The sequence below is a fragment of the Pseudorca crassidens genome, chromosome 3, assembly GCF_039906515.1.
Source record: "Pseudorca crassidens isolate mPseCra1 chromosome 3, mPseCra1.hap1, whole genome shotgun sequence".
NCBI classification, from domain to species: Eukaryota; Metazoa; Chordata; class Mammalia; order Artiodactyla; family Delphinidae; genus Pseudorca; species Pseudorca crassidens.
The window spans coordinates 177411691-177430370 of NC_090298.1; the positions used below are offsets into that span (position 1 = coordinate 177411691).

An 18680-nucleotide genomic window follows, 5' to 3' on the forward strand; every position below is an offset into this window, starting at 1 on the left:
GGTTCCGGCATGGCACGCTGAGCCTTTGGTTAATTCCTCTTCCTGGTGGGAAATGAGAGTTAAATTTGCCCGTCCAGACACCTCCAGCTAGTCTCTCATTGGTTCTCCCTATTCCTGTTCATTTTCCGCAGAAATTGCAAACTGGGTCAAACAGGAGGTTAAAGGCACTGACTCTCCAAGTGGGGAGAGTTTTAGTAAAGCATCTGGAATGTTGCACCCGAGTACCAGGGGACAAAAACTGAGACACATTTGAACACGTTTCCCGATCACACGGTGGATCATACTCTGGGTTCCACATGCATGTTTTAGCTGAAGGAAGAATCCCTTAAACCTGGAGAGTTGAGACCCATGGAATGGGTACCATTCAATATGACTTCAAAGGTTCTGCATTGGCTCACCGAACCTCACCAATCCTATCACTGCTGCGCTTATGCCACTGTACACACGCTTGATTCTCTTTCGGAGACATATAAATCCATAGATTTTAAGATTCTTACTAGTCAGGTATATTCTTAGACGTTTAATATGGGGTGTTGAGTCCTCTTCGTTGAGCAAGGAGTAGCTCTTGTCTATTACATATTTGGCTTATGGAACGGTATCTGTGCTAATTTCAATCTCTGGTTTTATGCAGCACCCCAACTCACCTTTCCCCTTAAGCAAGCATAAGTTGGTTTTCTACATTTGAGACCTTGTTCTGTTTTGTAATTCAGTTCCTGTGTAGCCAAGTTTACATTCCGTGTATTAGTGATATCTTATGATGTTTCTTTTTCTGTGTGACTTATCTCACTTAGAATCATCGTACCTGAATCCACTCATTATGCTGCTATGGGCCTGATGACATAGATTTCATTGCTGAGTGATATTGCATTGTACGTAAGTACCACAACTTCTTTATCCATTTTTCACTTTCTGTGATATTGAACTTGTACCGTAAACGAGGTTCTTGTAAACAGAGCCGTCCCAAACTTTGGGGTGGCTGTGTCTTTTTGATTTTAATTTCCCTAAGCTATACGACCATAAGTGGAAGTGCCCTAGGCTCTGTTGCTTTGTTTTTTAGATGTTTCAGGAAACACCATACACTTCTCCAGACTGGCTGTTGGCAATTTACATCCCGCCCATCAGCATAACAAGGCTCCCAATTCTCCATGAGCTGTCCTGCCTTTCTGGATTTTACACTTTTTTCAGATGGCCCTTTTGACTGGGGGGCAGTGAGACTTCATTGTACTGCAGATTTCCTTTGCAAGCTTGCTTGGTTGGCCAAAAAGGGCGTATGCGTTTTTTCCTGAATATATTCAGGAAAAAACGCATACGCCCTTTTTGGCCAAGTGCATCATTGTGGACGTTCTGCCTCTTTTCCTATGCTTTACATGCAATTCCAGTCTACCTCCTGAAATCGGATTCCTGCAATTCTGCCCCGCTTTCGAGTCCTCTTGGCAGCCTTACTTCAATATATTTTTGGACGATAGCTGTCATTTATAACTCTGCAGGTTTGTGAATTACAGTGCCCCTGAGCTCCTTTCTTCAACTCGCTTTCTTGTGAGCTGGCCGCAACACCGCAGGATTGCTTCAGGCCCTAGTGTGGTTCCGGTATGGCACGCTGAGCCTTTGGTTAATTCCTCTTCCTGGTGGGAAATGAGAGTTAAATTTGCCCGTCCAGACACCTCCAGCTAGTCTCTCATTGGTTCTCCCTATTCCTGTTCATTTTCCACAGAAATTGCAAACTGGGCCAAACAGGAGGTTAAAGGCACTGACTCTCCAAGTGGGGAGAGTTTTAGTAAAGCGTCTGGAATGTTGCACCCGAGTACCAGGGGACAAAAACTGAGACACATTTGAACACGTTTCCCGATCACACGGTGGATCATACTCTGGGTTCCACATGCATGTTTTAGCTGAAGGAAGAATCCCTTAAACCTGGAGAGTTGAGACCCATGGAATGGGTACCATGCAATATGACTTCAAAGGTTCTGCATTGGCTCACCGAACCTCACCAATCCTATCACTGCTGCGCTTATGCCACTGTACACACGCTTGATTCTCTTTCGGAGACATATAAATCCATAGATTTTAAGATTCTTACTAGTCAGGTATATTCTTAGACGTTTAATATGGGGTGTTGAGTCCTCTTCGTTGAGCAAGGAGTAGCTCTTGTCTATTACATATTTGGATTATGGAACGGTATCTGTGCTAATTTCAATCTCTGGTTTTATGCAGCACCCCAACTCACCTTTCCCCTTAAGCAAGCATAAGTTGGTTTTCTACATTTGAGACCCTGTTCTGTTTTGTAATTCAGTTCCTGTGTAGCCAAGGTAACATTCCATGTAGTAGTGATATCTTATGATGTTTCTTTTTCTGTGTGACTTATTTCACTTAGAATCATCGTACCTGAATCCACTCATTATGCTGCTACGGGCCTGATGATATACATTTCATTGCTGAGTGATATTGCATTGTACGTAAGTACCACAAATTCTTTATCCATTCTTGGCTTTCTGTGATATTGAACTTGTACCGTAAACAAGGTTCTTGTAAACAGAGCCGTCCCAAACTTTATGGTGGCTGTGTCTTTTTGATTTTAATTTCCCTAAGCTATACGACCATAAGTGGAAGTGCCCTAGGCTCTGTTGCTTTGTTTTGTAGATGTTTCAGGAAACACCATACACTTCTCCAGAGAGGCTATTGGCAATGTACATCCCGCCCATCAGCATAACAAGGCTCCCAGTTCTCCATGGCCTGTCCTGCCTTTCTGGATTTTATACTTTTTTCAGATGGCCCTTTTGACTGGGGGGCAGTGAGACTTCATTGTAGTGCAGATTTCCTTTGCAAGCTTGCTTGGTTGGCCCAAAAGGGCATATGCGTTTTTTCCTGAATATATTCAGGAAAAAACGCATACGCCCTTTTTGGCCAAGTGCATCATTGTGGACGTTCTGCCTCTTTTCCTATGCTTTACATGCAATTCCAGTCTACCTCCTGAAATCGGTTTCCTGCAATTCTGCCCCACTTTCAAGTCCTCTTGGCAGCCTTACTTCAATATATTTTTGGACGATAGCTGTCATTTATAACTCTGCAGGTTTGTGAATTACAGTGCCCCTGAGCTCCTTTCTTCAACTCGCTTTCTTGTGAGCTGGCCGCAACACCGCAGCATGGCTTCAGGCCCTAGTGTGGTTCCGGCATGGCACGCTGAGCCTTTGGTTAATTCCTCTTCCTGGTGGGAAATGAGAGTTAAATTTGCCCGTCCAGACACCTCCAGCTAGTCTCTCATTGGTTCTCCCTATTTCTGTTCATTTTCCGCAGAAATTGCAAACTGGGCCAAACAGGAGGTTAAAGGCACTGATTCTCCAAGTGGGGAGAGTGTTAGTAAAGCGACTGGAATGTTGCACCCGAGTACCAGGGGACGAAAACTGAGACACATTTGAACACGTTTCCCGATCACACGGTGGATCATACTCTGGGTTCCACATGCATGTTTTAGCTGAAGGAAGAATCCCTTAAACCTGGAGAGTTGAGACCCATGGAATGGGTACCATGCAATATGACTTCAAAGGGTCTGCATTTGCTCACCGAACCTCACCAATCCTATCACTGCTGCATTTATGCCGCTGTACACACGCTTGATTCTCTTTCGGAGACATATAAATCCATAGGTGTTAAGATTCTTACTAGTCAGGTATATTCTTAGGCATTTAATATGGGGTGTTGAGTCCACTTCGTTGAGCAAGGAGTAGCTCTTGTCTATTACCTATTTGGCTTATGGAATGGTATCTGTGCTAATTTCAATCTCTGGTTTTATGCAGCACCCCAACTCACCTTTCCCCTTAAGCAAGCATAAGTTGGTTTTCTACATTTGAGATCCTGTTCTGTTTTGTAATTCAGTTCCTGTGTAGCCAAGTTTACATTCCGTGTATTAGTGATATCTTATGATGTTTCTTTTTCTGTGTGACTTATTTCACTTAGAATCATCGTACCTGAATCCACTCATTATGCTGCTACGGGCCTGATGACATAGATTTCATTCCTGAGTGATATTGCATTGTACGTAAGTACCACAACTTCTTTATCCATTTTTCACTTTCTGCGATATTGAACTTGTACCATAAACGAGATTCTTGTAAACAGAGCCGGCCCAAACTTTGGGGTGGCTGTGTCTTTTTGATTTTAATTTCCCTAAGCTATAGGACCATAAGTGGAAGTGCCCTAGGCTCTGTTGCTTTGTTTTTTTGATGTTTCAGGAAACACCATACACTTCTCCAGAGTGGCTGTTGGCAATTTACATCCCGCCCATCAGCATAACAAGGCTCCCAGTTCTCCATGGCCTGTCCTGCCTTTCTGGATGTTATACTTTTTTCAGATGGCCCTTTTGACCGGGGGGCAGTGAGACTTCATTGTAGTGCAGATTTCCTTTGCAAGCTTGCTTGGTTGGCCAAAAAGTGCGTATGCGTTTTTTCCTGAATATATTCAGGAAAAATCGCATACGCCCTTTTTGGCCAAGTGCATCATTGTGGACGTTCTGCCTCTTTTCTTATGCTTTACATGCAATTCCAGTCTACCTCCTGAAATCGGTTTCCTGCAATTCTGCCCCGCTTTCAAGTCCTCTTGGCAGCCTTACTTCAATATATTTTTGGACGATAGCTGTCATTTTTAACTCTGCAGGTTTGTGAATTACAGTGCCCCTGAGCTCCTTTCTTCAACTCGCTTTTTTGTGAGCTGGCCGCAACACCGCAGCATTGCTTCAGGCCCTAGTGTGGTTCCGGCATGGCACGCTGAGCCTTTGGTTAATTCCTCTTCCTGGTGGGAAATGAGAGTTAAATTTGCCCATCCAGACACCTCCAGCTAGTCTCTCATTGGTTCTCCCTATTTCTGTTCATTTTCCGCAGAAATTGCAAACTGGGCCAAACAGGAGGTTAAAGGCACTGTCTCTCCAAGTGGGGAGAGTGTTAGTAAAGCGTCTGGAATGTTGCACCCGAGTACCAGGGGACAAAAACTGAGACACATTTGAACACGTTTCCCGATCACACGGTTGATCATACTCTGGGTTCCACATGCATGTTTTAGCTGAAGGAAGAATCCCTTAAACCTGGAGAGTTGAGACCCATGGAATGGGTACCATGCAATATGACTTCAAAGGGTCTGCATTTGCTCACCGAACCTCACCAATCCTATCACTGCTGCATTTATGCCGCTGTACACACGCTTGATTCTCTTTCGGAGACATATAAATCCATAGGTGTTAAGATTCTTACTAGTCAGGTATATTCTTAGGCATTTAATATGGGGTGTTGAGTCCACTTCGTTGAGCAAGGAGTAGCTCTTGTCTATTACCTATTTGGCTTATGGAATGGTATCTGTGCTAATTTCAATCTCTGGTTTTATGCAGCACCCCAACTCACCTTTCCCCTTAAGCAAGCATAAGTTGGTTTTCTACATTTGAGACCGTGTTCTGTTTTGTAATTCAGTTTCTGTGTAGCCAAGTTTACATTCCGTGTAGTAGTGATATCTTATGATGTTTCTTTTTCTGTGTGACTTATCTCACTTAGAATCATCGTACCTGAATCCACTCATTATGCTGCTACGGGCCTGATGATATAGATTTCATTGCTGAGTGATATTGCATTGTACGTAAGTACCACAAAATCTTTGTCCATTTTTCACTTTCTGTGATATTGAACTCGTACTGTAAACGAGGTTCTTGTAAACAGAGCCGTCCCAAACTTTGGGGTGGCTGTGTCTTTTTGATTTTAATTTCCCTAAGCTATAGGACCATAAGCGGAAGTGCCCTAGGCTCTGTTGCTTTGTTTTTTAGATGTTTCAGGAAACACCATACACTTCTCCAGAGTGGCTGTTGGCAATTTACATCCCGCCCATCAGCATAACAAGGCTCCCAGTTCTCCATGGCCTGTCCTGCCTTTCTGGATTTTACACTTTTTTCAGATGGCCCTATTGACCGTGGGGCAGTGAGACTTCATTGTAGTGCAGATTTCCTTTGCAAGCTTGCTTGGTTGGCCAAAAAGGGCGTATGCGTTTTTTCCTGAATATATTCAGGAAAAAACGCATACGCCCTTTTTGGCCAAGTGCATCATTGTGGACGTTCTGCCTCTTTTCCTATGCTTTACATGCAATTCCAGTCTACCTCCTGAAATCGGTTTCCTACAATTCTGCCCCGCTTTCAAGTCCTCTTGGTACCCTTACTTCAATATATTTTTGGACGATAGCTGTCATTTTTAACTCTGCAGGTTTGTGAAATACAGTGCCCCTGAGCTCCTTTCTTCAACTCGCTTTCTTGTGAGCTGGCCGCAACACCGCAGCATTGCTTCAGGACATAGGGTGGTTCCGGAATGGCACGCTGAGCCTTTGTTTAATTCCTCTTCCTGGTGGGAAATGAGAGTTAAATTTGCCCGTCCAGACACCTCCAGCTAGTCTCTCATTGGTTCTCCCTATTCCTGTTCATCTTCCGCAGAAATTGCGAACTGGGCCAAACAGGAGGTTAAAGGCACTGACTCTCCAAGTGGGGAGAGTGTTAGTAAAGCATCTGGAATGTTGCACCCGAGTATCAGCGGACGAAACCTGACACATTTGAACACGTTTTCCGATCACACGGTGGATCATACTCTGGGTTCCACATGCATGTTTTAGCTGAAGGAAGAATCCCTTAAACCTGGAAAGTTGAGACCCAAGGAATAGGTACCACACAATATGACTTCAAAGGGTCTGCATTGGCTCACCGAACGTCACCAATCCTATCACTGCTGCGCTTATGCCGCTGTACACACGCTTGATTCTCTTTCGGAGACAAATAAGTCCATAGGTTTTAAGATTCTTACTAGTCAGGTATATTCTTAAGCGTTTAATATGGGGTGTTGTGTCCTCTTCGTTGAGCAAGGAGTAGATCTTGTCTATTACATATTTGGCTTGTGGAACGGTATCTGTGCTAATTTCAATCTCTGGTTTTATGCAGCACCCCAACTCACCTTTCCCCTTAAGCAAGCATAAGTTGGTTTTCTACATTTGACACCCTGTTCTGTTTTGTAATTCAGTTCCTGTGTAGCCAAGTTTACATTCCGTGTAGTAGTGATATCTTATGATGTTTCTTTTTCTGTGTGACTTATCTTACTTAGAATCATCGTACCTGAATCCACTCATTATGCTGTTACGGGCCTGATGACATACATTTCATTGCTGAGTGATATTGCATTGTACGTAAGTACCACAACTTCTTTATCCATTTTTCGCTTTCTGTGATATAGAACTTGTACCGTAAACGAGGTTCTTGTAAACAGAGCTCTCCCAAACTTTGGGGTGACTGTGTCTTTTTTATTTTAATTTCCCTAAGCTATAGGACCATAAGTGGAAATGTCCTAGGCTCTGTTGCTTTGTTTTTTAGATGTTTCAGGAAACACCATACACTTCTCCAGAGTGGCTGTTGGCAATTTACATCCCGCCCATCAGCATAACAAGGCTCCCAGTTCTCCATGGCCTGTCCTGCCTTTCTGGATGTTACACTTTTTTCAGATGGCCCTTTTGACCGGGGGGCAGTGAGACTTCATTGTAGTGCAGATTTCCTTTGCAAGCTTGCTTGGTTGGCCAAAAAGGGCGTATGCGTTTTTTCCTGAATATATTCAGGAAAAAACGCATACGCCCTTTTTGGCCAAGTGCATCATTGTGGACGTTCTGCCTCTTTTCCTATGCTTTACATGCAATTCCAGTCTACCTCCTGAAACCGGTTTCCTGCAATTCTGCCCCGCTTTCAAGTCCTCTTGGCAGCCTTACTTCAATATATTTTTGGACGATAGCTGTCATTTATAACTCTGCAGGTTTGTGAATTACAGTGCCCCTGAGCTCCTTTCTTCAACTCGCTTTCTTGTGAGCTGGCCGCAACACCGCAGCATTGCTTCAGGCCCTAGTGTGGTTCCGGAAAGGCATGCTGAGCCTTTGGTTAATTCCTCTTCCTGGTGGGAAATGAGAGTTAAATTTGCCCGTCCAGACACCTCCAGCTAGTCTCTCATTGGTTCTCCCTATTCCTGTTCATTTTCCGCAGAAATTGCAAACTGGGCCAAACAGGAGGTTAAAGGCACTGACTCTCCAAGTGGGGAGAGTGTTAGTAAAGCGTCTGGAATGTTGCACCCGAGTACCAGGGGACGAAACCTGAGACACATTTGAACACGTTTCCCGATCACACGGTGGATCATACTCTGGGTTCCAAATGCATGTTTTAGCTGAAGGAAGAATCCCTTAAACCTGGAGAGTTGAGACCCATGGAATGGGTACCATGCAATATGACTTCAAAGGGTCTGCATTTGCTCACCGAACCTCACCAATCCTATCACTGCTGCGTTTATGCCGCTGTACACACGCTTGATTCTCTTTCGGAGACATAGAAATCCATAGGTTTTAAGATTCTTACTAGTCAGGTATATTCTTAGGCGTTTAATATGGGGTGTTGATTCCACTTGGTTGAGAAAGGAGTAGCTCTTGTCTATTACATATTTGGCTTATGGAACGTTATCTGTGCTAATTTCAATCTCTGGTTTTATGCAGCACCCCAACTCACCTTTCCCCTTAAGAAAGCATAAGTTGGTTTTCTACATTTGAGACCCTGTTCTGTTTTGTAATTCAGTTCCTGTGTAGCCAAGTTTACATTCCGTGTAGTAGTGATATCTTATGATGTTTCTTTTTCTGTGTGACTTATCTCACTTAGAATCATCGTACCTGAATCCACTCATTATGCTGCTATGGGCCTGATGACATAGATTTCATTGCTGAGTGATATTGCATTGTACGTAAGTACCACAACTTCTTTATCCATTTTTCGCTTTCTGTGATATTGAACTTGTACCGTAAACGAGGTTCTTGTAAACAGAGCCGTCCCAAACTTTGGGGTGGCTGTGTCTTTTTGATTCTAATTTCCCTAAGCTATACGACCATAAGTGGAAGTGCCCTAGGCTCTGTTGCTTTGCTTTGTAGATGTTTCAGGAAACACCATACACTTCTCCAGAGTGGCTGTTGGCAATTTGCATCCCGCCCATCAGCATAACAAGGCTCCCAGTTCTCCATGGCCTGTCCTGCCTTTCTGGATTTTATACTTTTTTCAGATGGCCCTTTTGACCGGGTGGCAGTGAGACTTCATTGTAGTGCAGATTTCCTTTGCAAGCTTGCTTGGTTGGCCCAAAAGTGCGTATGCGTTTTTTCCTGAATATATTCAGGAAAAAACGCATACGCCCTTTTTGGCCAAGTGCATCATTGTGGACGTTCTGCCTCTTTTCCTATGCTTTACATGCAATTCCAGTCTACCTCCTGAAATCGGTTTTCTGCAATTCTGCCCCGCTTTCAAGTTCTCTTGGCAGCCTTACTTCAATATATTTTTGGACGATAGCTGTCATTTATAACTCTGCAGTTTTGTGAATTACAGAGCCTCTGAGCTCCTTTCTTCAACTTGCTTTCTTGTGAGCTGGCTGCAAGACCGCAGCATTGCTTCAGGCCCTAGTGTGATTCCGGCATGGCACGCTGAGCCTTTGGTTAATTCCTCTTCCTGGTGGGAAATGAGAGTTAAATTTGTCCGTCCAGACACCTCCAGCTAGTCTCTCATTGGTTCTCCCTATTCCTGTTCATTTTCCGCAGAAATTGCAAACTGGGCCAAACAGGAGGTTAAAGGCACTGACTCTCCAAGTGGGGAGAGTGTTAGTAAAGCGTCTGGAATGTTGCACCCGAGTACCAGGGGACGAAACCTGAGACACATTTGAACACTTTTCCCAATAACACGGTGGATCATACTCTGGGTTCCACATGCATGTTTTAGCTGAAGGAAGAATCCCTTAAACCTGGAGAGTTGAGACCCATGGAATGGGTACCATGCAATATAAATTCAAAGGTTCTGCATTGGCTCACCGAACCTCACCAATCTTATCACTGCTGCGCTTTTGCCACTGTACACACGCTTGATTCTCTTTCGGAGACATATAAATCCATAGATTTTAAGATTCTTACTAGTCAGGTATATTCTTAGACGTTTAATATGGGGTATTCAGTCCTCTTCGTTGAGCAAAGACTAGCTCTTGTCTATTACATATTTGGCTTATGGAACGGTATCTGTGCTAATTTCAATCTCTGGTTTTATGCAGCACCCCAACTCACCTTTCCCCTTAAGCAAGCATAAGTTGGTTTTCTACATTTGAGACCCTGTTCTGTTTTGTAATTCAGTTCCTGTGTAGCCAAGTTTACATTCCGTGTAGTAGTGATATCTTATGATGTTTCTTTTTCTGTGTGACTTATCTCACTTAGAATCATCGTACCTGAATCCACTCATTATGCTGCTATGGGCCTGATGATATAGATTTCATTGCTGAGTGATATTGCATTGTACGTAAGTACCACAACTTCTTTATCCATTTTTCACTTTCTGTGATATTGAACTTGTACTGTAAACGAGGTTCTTGTAAACAGAGCCGTCCCAAACTTTGGGGTGGCTGTGTCTTTTTGATTTTAATTTCCCTAAGCTATAGGACCATAAGTGGAAGTGCCCTAGGCTCTGTTGCTTTGTTTTTTAGATGTTTCAGGAAACACCATACACTTCTCCAGAGTGGCTGTTGGCAATTTACATCCCGCCCATCAGCATAACAAGGCTCCCAATTCTCCATGGCCTGTCCTGCCTTTCTGGATTTTACACTTTTTTCCGATGGCCCTTTTGACCGGGGGGCAGTGAGACTTCATTGTAGTGCAGATTTCCTTTGCAAGCTTGCTTGGTTGGCCAAAAAGGGCGTATGCGTTTTTTCCTGAATATATTCAGGAAAAAACGCATACGCCCTTTTTGGCCAAGTGCATCATTGTGGACGTTCTGCCTCTTTTCCTATGCTTTACATGCAATTCCAGTCTACCTCCTGAAATCGGATTCCTGCAATTCTGCCCCGCTTTCAAGTCCTCTTGGCAGCCTTACTTCAATATATTTTTGGACGATAGCTGTCATTTTTAACTCTGCAGGTTTGTGAATTACAGTGCCCCTGAGCTCCTTTCTTCAACTCGCTTTCTTGTGAGCTGGCCGCAACACCGCAGGATTGCTTCAGGCCCTAGTGTGGTTCTGGCATGGCACGCTGAGCCTTTGGTTAATTCCTCTTCCTGGTGGGAAATGAGAGTTAAATTTGCCCGTCCAGACACCTCCAGCTAGTCTCTCATTGGTTCTCCCTATTCCTGTTCATTTTCCGCAGAAATTGCAAACTGGGTCAAACAGGAGGTTAAAGGCACTGACTCTCCAAGTGGGGAGAGTTTTAGTAAAGCGTCTGGAATGTTGCACCCGAGTACCAGGGGACAAAAACTGAGACACATTTGAACACGTTTCCCGATCACATGGTGGATCATACTCTGGGTTCCACATGCATGTTTTAGCTGAAGGAAGAATCCCTTAAACCTGGAGAGTTGAGACCCATGGAATGGGTACCATTCAATATGACTTCAAAGGTTCTGCATTGGCTCACCGAACCTCACCAATCCTATCACTGCTGCGCTTATGCCACTGTACACACGCTTGATTCTCTTTCGGAGACATATAAATCCATAGATTTTAAGATTCTTACTAGTCAGGTATATTCTTAGACGTTTAATATGGGGTGTTGAGTCCTCTTCGTTGAGCAAGGAGTAGCTCTTGTCTATTACATATTTGGCTTATGGAACGGTATCTGTGCTAATTTCAATCTCTGGTTTTATGCAGCACCCCAACTCACCTTTCCCCTTAAGCAAGCATAAGTTGGTTTTCTACATTTGAGACCTTGTTCTGTTTTGTAATTCAGTTCCTGTGTAGCCAAGTTTACATTCCGTGTATTAGTGATATCTTATGATGTTTCTTTTTCTGTGTGACTTATCTCACTTAGAATCATCGTACCTGAATCCACTCATTATGCTGCTATGGGCCTGATGACATAGATTTCATTGCTGAGTGATATTGCATTGTACGTAAGTACCACAACTTCTTTATCCATTTTTCGCTTTCTGTGATATTGAACTTGTACCGTAAACGAGGTTCTTGTAAACAGAGCCGTCCCAAACTTTGGGGTGGCTGTGTCTTTTTGATTCTAATTTCCCTAAGCTATACGACCATAAGTGGAAGTGCCCTAGGCTCTGTTGCTTTGCTTTTTAGATGTTTCAGGAAACACCATACACTTCTCCAGAGTGGCTGTTGGCAATTTACATCCCGCCCATCAGCATAACAAGGCTCCCAATTCTCCATGAGCTGTCCTGCCTTTCTGGATTTTACACTTTTTTCAGATGGCCCTTTTGACTGGGGGGCAGTGAGACTTCATTGTACTGCAGATTTCCTTTGCAAGCTTGCTTGGTTGGCCAAAAAGGGCGTATGCGTTTTTTCCTGAATATATTCAGGAAAAAACGCATACGCCCTTTTTGGCCAAGTGCATCATTGTGGACGTTCTGCCTCTTTTCCTATGCTTTACATGCAATTCCAGTCTACCTCCTGAAATCGGATTCCTGCAATTCTGCCCCGCTTTCAAGTCCTCTTGGCAGCCTTACTTCAATATATTTTTGGACGATAGCTGTCATTTTTAACTCTGCAGGTTTGTGAATTACAGTGCCCCTGAGCTCCTTTCTTCAACTCGCTTTCTTGTGAGCTGGCCGCAACACCGCAGGATTGCTTCAGGCCCTAGTGTGGTTCTGTCATGGCATGCTGAGCCTTTGGTTAATTCCTCTTCCTGGTGGGAAATGAGAGTTAAATTTGCCCGTCCAGACACCTCCATCTAGTCTCTCATTGGTTCTCCCTATTCCTGTTCATTTTCCGCAGAAATTGCAAACTGGGCCAAACAGGAGGTTAAAGGCACTGACTCTCCAAGTGGGGAGAGTGTTAGTAAAGCGTCTGGAATGTTGCACCCGAGTACCAGGGGACGAAATCTGACACATTTGAACACGTTTCCCGATCACACGGTGGATCATACTCTGGGTTCCACATGCATGTTTTAGCTGAAGGAAGAATCCCTTAAACCTGGAGAGTTGAGACCCATGGAATGGGTACCATGCAATATGACTTCAAAGGGTCTGCATTTGCTCACCGAACCTCACCAATCCTATTACTCCTGCATTTATGCCTCTGTAGACACGCTTGATTCTCTTTCGGAGACATATAAATCCATAGGTTTTAAGATTCTTACTAGTCAGGTATATTCTTAGGCATTTAATATGGGGTGTTGAGTCCACTTTGTTGAGCAAGGAGTAGCTCTTGTCTATTACCTATTTGGCTTATGGAATGGTATCTGTGCTAATTTCAATCTCTGGTTTTATGCAGCACCCCAACTCACCTTTCCCCTTAAGCAAGCATAAGTTGGTTTTCTACATTTGAGATCCTGTTCTGTTTTGTAATTCAGTTCCTGTGTAGCAAAGTTTACATTCCGTGTATTAGTGATATCTTATGATGTTTCTTTTTCTGTGTGACTTATTTCACTTAGAATCATCGTACCTGAATCCACTCATTATGCTGCTATGGGCCTGATGACATAGATTTCATTCCTGAGTGATATTGCATTGTACGTAAGTACCACAACTTCTTTATCCATTTTTCACTTTCTGCGATATTGAACTTGAACCATAAACGAGATTCTTGTAAACAGAGCCGGCCCAAACTTTGGGGTGGCTGTGTCTTTTTGATTTTAATTTCCCTAAGCTATAGGACCATAAGTGGAAGTGCCCTAGGCTCTGTTGCTTTGCTTTTTAGATGTTTCAGGAAACACCATACACTTCTCCAGAGTGGCTGTTGGCAATTTACATCCCGCCCATCAGCATAACAAGGCTCCCAGTTCTCCATGGCCTGTCCTGCCTTTCTGGATTTTATACTTTTTTCAGATGGCCCTTTTGACCGGGGGGCAGTGAGACTTCATTGTACTGCAGATTTCCTTTGCAAGCTTGCTTGGTTGGCCAAAAAGGGCGTATGCGTTTTTTCCTGAATATATTCAGGAAAAAACGCATACGCCCTTTTTGGTCAAGTGCATCATTGTGGACGTTCTGCCTCTTTTCCTATGCTTTACATGCAATTCCAGTCTACCTCCTGAAATCGGATTCCTGCAATTCTGCCCCGCTTTCAAGTCCTCTTGGCAGCCTTACTTCAATATATTTTTGGACGATAGCTGTCATTTTTAACTCTGCAGGTTTGTGAATTACAGTGCCCCTGAGCTCCTTTCTTCAACTCGCTTTCTTGTGAGCTGGCCGCAACACCGCAGGATTGCTTCAGGCCCTAGTGTGGTTCCGGCATGGCACGCTGAGCCTTTGGTTAATTCCTCTTCCTGGTGGGAAATGAGAGTTAAATTTGCCCGTCCAGACACCTCCAGCTAGTCTCTCATTGGTTCTCCCTATTCCTGTTCATTTTCCGCAGAAATTGCAAACTGGGTCAAACAGGAGGTTTAAGGCACTGACTCTCCAAGTGGAGAGAGTTTTAGTAAAGCGTCTGGAATGTTACACCCGAGTACCAGGGGACAAAAACTGAGACACATTTGAACACGTTTCCCGATCACACGGTGGATCATACTCTGGGTTCCACATGCATGTTTTAGCTGAAGGAAGAATCCCTTAAACCTGGAGAGTTGAGACCCATGGAATGGGTACCATTCAATATGACTTCAAAGGTTCTGCATTGGCTCACCGAACCTCACCAATCCTATCACTGCTGCGCTTATGCCACTGTACACACGCTTGATTCTCTTTCGGAGACATATAAATCCATAGATTTTAAGATTCTTACTAGTCAGGTATATTCTTAGACGTTTAATATGGGGTGTTGAGTCCTCTTCGTTGAGCAAGGAGTAGCTCTTGTCTATTACATATTTGGCTTATGGAACGGTATCTGTGCTAATTTCAATCTCTGGTTTTATGCAGCACCCCAACTCACCTTTCCCCTTAAGCAAGCATAAGTTGGTTTTCTACATTTGAGACCTTGTTCTGTTTTGTAATTCAGTTCCTGTGTAGCCAAGTTTACATTCCGTGTATTAGTGATATCTTATGATGTTTCTTTTTCTGTGTGACTTATCTCACTTAGAATCATCGTACCTGAATCCACTCATTATGCTGCTATGGGCCTGATGACATAGATTTCATTGCTGAGTGATATTGCATTGTACGTAAGTACCACAACTTCTTTATCCATTTTTCGCTTTCTGTGATATTGAACTTGTACCGTAAACGAGGTTCTTGTAAACAGAGCCGTCCCAAACTTTGGGGTGGCTGTGTCTTTTTGATTCTAATTTCCCTAAGCTATACGACCATAAGTGGAAGTGCCCTAGGCTCTGTTGCTTTGCTTTTTAGATGTTTCAGGAAACACCATACACTTCTCCAGAGTGGCTGTTGGCAATTTACATCCCGCCCATCAGCATAACAAGGCTCCCAATTCTCCATGAGCTGTCCTGCCTTTCTGGATTTTACACTTTTTTCAGATGGCCCTTTTGACTGGGGGGCAGTGAGACTTCATTGTACTGCAGATTTCCTTTGCAAGCTTGCTTGGTTGGCCAAAAAGGGCGTATGCGTTTTTTCCTGAATATATTCAGGAAAAAACGCATACGCCCTTTTTGGCCAAGTGCATCATTGTGGACGTTCTGCCTCTTTTCCTATGCTTTACATGCAATTCCAGTCTACCTCCTGAAATCGGATTCCTGCAATTCTGCCCCGCTTTCAAGTCCTCTTGGCAGCCTTACTTCAATATATTTTTGGACGATAGCTGTCATTTTTAACTCTGCAGGTTTGTGAATTACAGTGCCCCTGAGCTCCTTTCTTCAACTCGCTTTCTTGTGAGCTGGCCGCAACACCGCAGGATTGCTTCAGGGCCTAGTGTGGTTCTGTCATGGCATGCTGAGCCTTTGGTTAATTCCTCTTCCTGGTGGGAAATGAGAGTTAAATTTGCCCGTCCAGACACCTCCATCTAGTCTCTCATTGGTTCTCCCTATTCCTGTTCATTTTCCGCAGAAATTGCAAACTGGGCCAAACAGGAGGTTAAAGGCACTGACTCTCCAAGTGGGGAGAGTGTTAGTAAAGCGTCTGGAATGTTGCACCCGAGTACCAGGGGACGAAATCTGACACATTTGAACACGTTTCCCGATCACACGGTGGATCATACTCTGGGTTCCACATGCATGTTTTAGCTGAAGGAAGAATCCCTTAAACCTGGAGAGTTGAGACCCATGGAATGGGTACCATGCAATATGACTTCAAAGGGTCTGCATTTGCTCACCGAACCTCACCAATCCTATTACTGCTGCATTTATGCCTCTATAGACACGCTTGATTCTCTTTCGGAGACATATAAATCCATAGGTTTTAAGATTCTTTCTAGTCAGGTATATTCTTAGGCATTTAATATGGGGTGTTGAGTCCACTTTGTTGAGCAAGGAGTAGCTCTTGTCTATTACCTATTTGGCTTATGGAATGGTATCTGTGCTAATTTCAATCTCTGGTTTTATGCAGCACCCCAACTCACCTTTCCCCTTAAGCAAGCATAAGTTGGTTTTCTACATTTGAGATCCTGTTCTGTTTTGTAATTCAGTTCCTGTGTAGCCAAGTTTACATTCCGTGTATTAGTGATATCTTATGATGTTTCTTTTTCTGTGTGACTTATTTCACTTAGAATCATCGTACCTGAATCCACTCATTATGCTGCTATGGGCCTGATGACATAGATTTCTTTCCTGAGTGATATTGCATTGTACGTAAGTACCACAACTTCTTTATCCATTTTTCACTTTCTGCGATATTGAACTTGTACCATAAACGAGATTCTTGTAAACAGAGCCGGCCCAAACTTTGGGGTGGCTGTGTCTTTTTGATTTTAATTTCCCTAAGCTATAGGACCATAAGTGGAAGTGCCCTAGGCTCTGTTGCTTTGTTTTTTAGATGTTTCAGGAAACACCATACAGTTCTCCAGAGTGGCTGTTGGCAATTTACATCCCGCCCATCAGCATAACAAGGCTCCCAGTTCTCCATGGCCTGTCCTGCCTTTCTGGATTTTATACTTTTTTCAGATGGCCCTTTTGACCGGGGGGCAGTGAGACTTCATTGTACTGCAGATTTCCTTTGCAAGCTTGCTTGGTTGGCCAAAAAGGGCGTATGCGTTTTTTCCTGAATATATTCAGGAAAAAACGCATACGCCCTTTTTGGTCAAGTGCATCATTGTGGACGATCTGCCTCTTTTCCTATGCTTTACATGTAATTCCAGTCTACCTCCTGAAATCGGATTCCTGCAATTCTGCCCCGCTTTCAAGTCCTCTTGGCAGCCTTACTTCAATATATTTTTGGCCGATAGCTGTCATTTTTAACTCTGCAGGTTTGTGAATTACAGTGCCCCTGAGCTCCTTTCTTCAACTCGCTTTCTTGTGAGCTGGCCGCAACACCGCAGGATTGCTTCAGGCCCTAGTGTGGTTCCGGCATGGCACGCTGAGCCTTTGGTTAATTCCTCTTCCTGGTGGGAAATGAGAGTTAAATTTGCCCGTCCAGACACCTCCAGCTAGTCTCTCATTGGTTCTCCCTATTCCTGTTCATTTTCCGCAGAAATTGCAAACTGGGTCAAACAGGAGGTTAAAGGCACTGACTCTCCAAGTGGGGAGAGTTTTAGTAAAGCGTCTGGAATGTTGCACCCGAGTACCAGGGGACAAAAACTGAGACACATTTGAACACGTTTCCCGATCACACGGTGGATCATACTCTGGGTTCCACATGCATGTTTTAGCTGAAGGAAGAATCCCTTAAACCTGGAGAGTTGAGACCCATGGAATGGGTACCATTCAATATGACTGCAAAGGTTCTGCATTGGCTCACCGAACCTCACCAATCCTATCACTGCTGCGCTTATGCCACTGTACACACGCTTGATTCTCTTTCGGAGACATATAAATCCATAGATTTTAAGATTCTTACTAGTCAGGTATATTCTTAGACGTTTAATATGGGGTGTTGAGTCCTCTTCGTTTAGCAAGGAGTAGCTCTTGTCTATTACATATTTGGCTTATGGAACGGTATCTGTGCTAATTTCAATCTCTGGTTTTATGCAGCACCCCAACTCACCTTTCCCCTTAAGCAAGCATAAGTTGGTTTTCTACATTTGAGACCTTGTTCTGTTTTGTAATTCAGTTCCTGTGTAGCCAAGTTTACATTCCGTGTATTAGTGATATCTTATGATGTTTCATTTTCTGTGTGACTTATCTCACTTAGAATCATCATACCTGAATCCACTCATTATGCTGCTATGGGCCTGATGACATAGATTTCATTGCTGAGTGATATTGCATTGCACGTAAGTACCACAACTTCTTTATCCATTTTTCGCTTTCTGTGATATTGAACTTGTACCGTAAACAAGGTTCTTGTAAACAGAGCCGACCCAAACTTTGGGGTGGCTGTGTCTTTTTGATTTTAATTTCCCTAAGCTATAGGACCATAAGTGGAAGTGCCCTAGGCTCTGTTGCTTTGTTTTTTAGATGTTTCAGGAAACACCATACACTTCTCCAGAGTGGCTGTTGGCAATTTACATCCCGCCCATCAGCATAACAAGGCTCCCAATTCTCCATGAGCTGTCCTGCCTTTCTGGATTTTACACTTTTTTCAGATGGCCCTTTTGACTGGGGGGCAGTGAGACTTCATTGTACTGCAGATTTCCTTTGCAAGCTTGCTTGGTTGGCCAAAAAGGGCGTATGCGTTTTTTCCTGAATATATTCAGGAAAAAACGC

At 43.7% G+C, this 18680-nt stretch overlaps 1 long non-coding RNA gene across 1 annotated transcript in view; it reads left to right on the top strand.

Annotated features, from left to right (window-relative positions):
• LOC137220951 (uncharacterized) overlaps positions 1-18233 on the top strand; it is a 199631-nt gene extending 181398 nt beyond the window's left edge. The window contains exon 3 of the long non-coding RNA XR_010941855.1: positions 18166-18233. This is a non-coding gene — a long non-coding RNA (uncharacterized lncRNA). The remainder of the gene's footprint in view (positions 1-18165) is intronic.
• Positions 18234-18680: the final 447 nt, after the last annotated feature.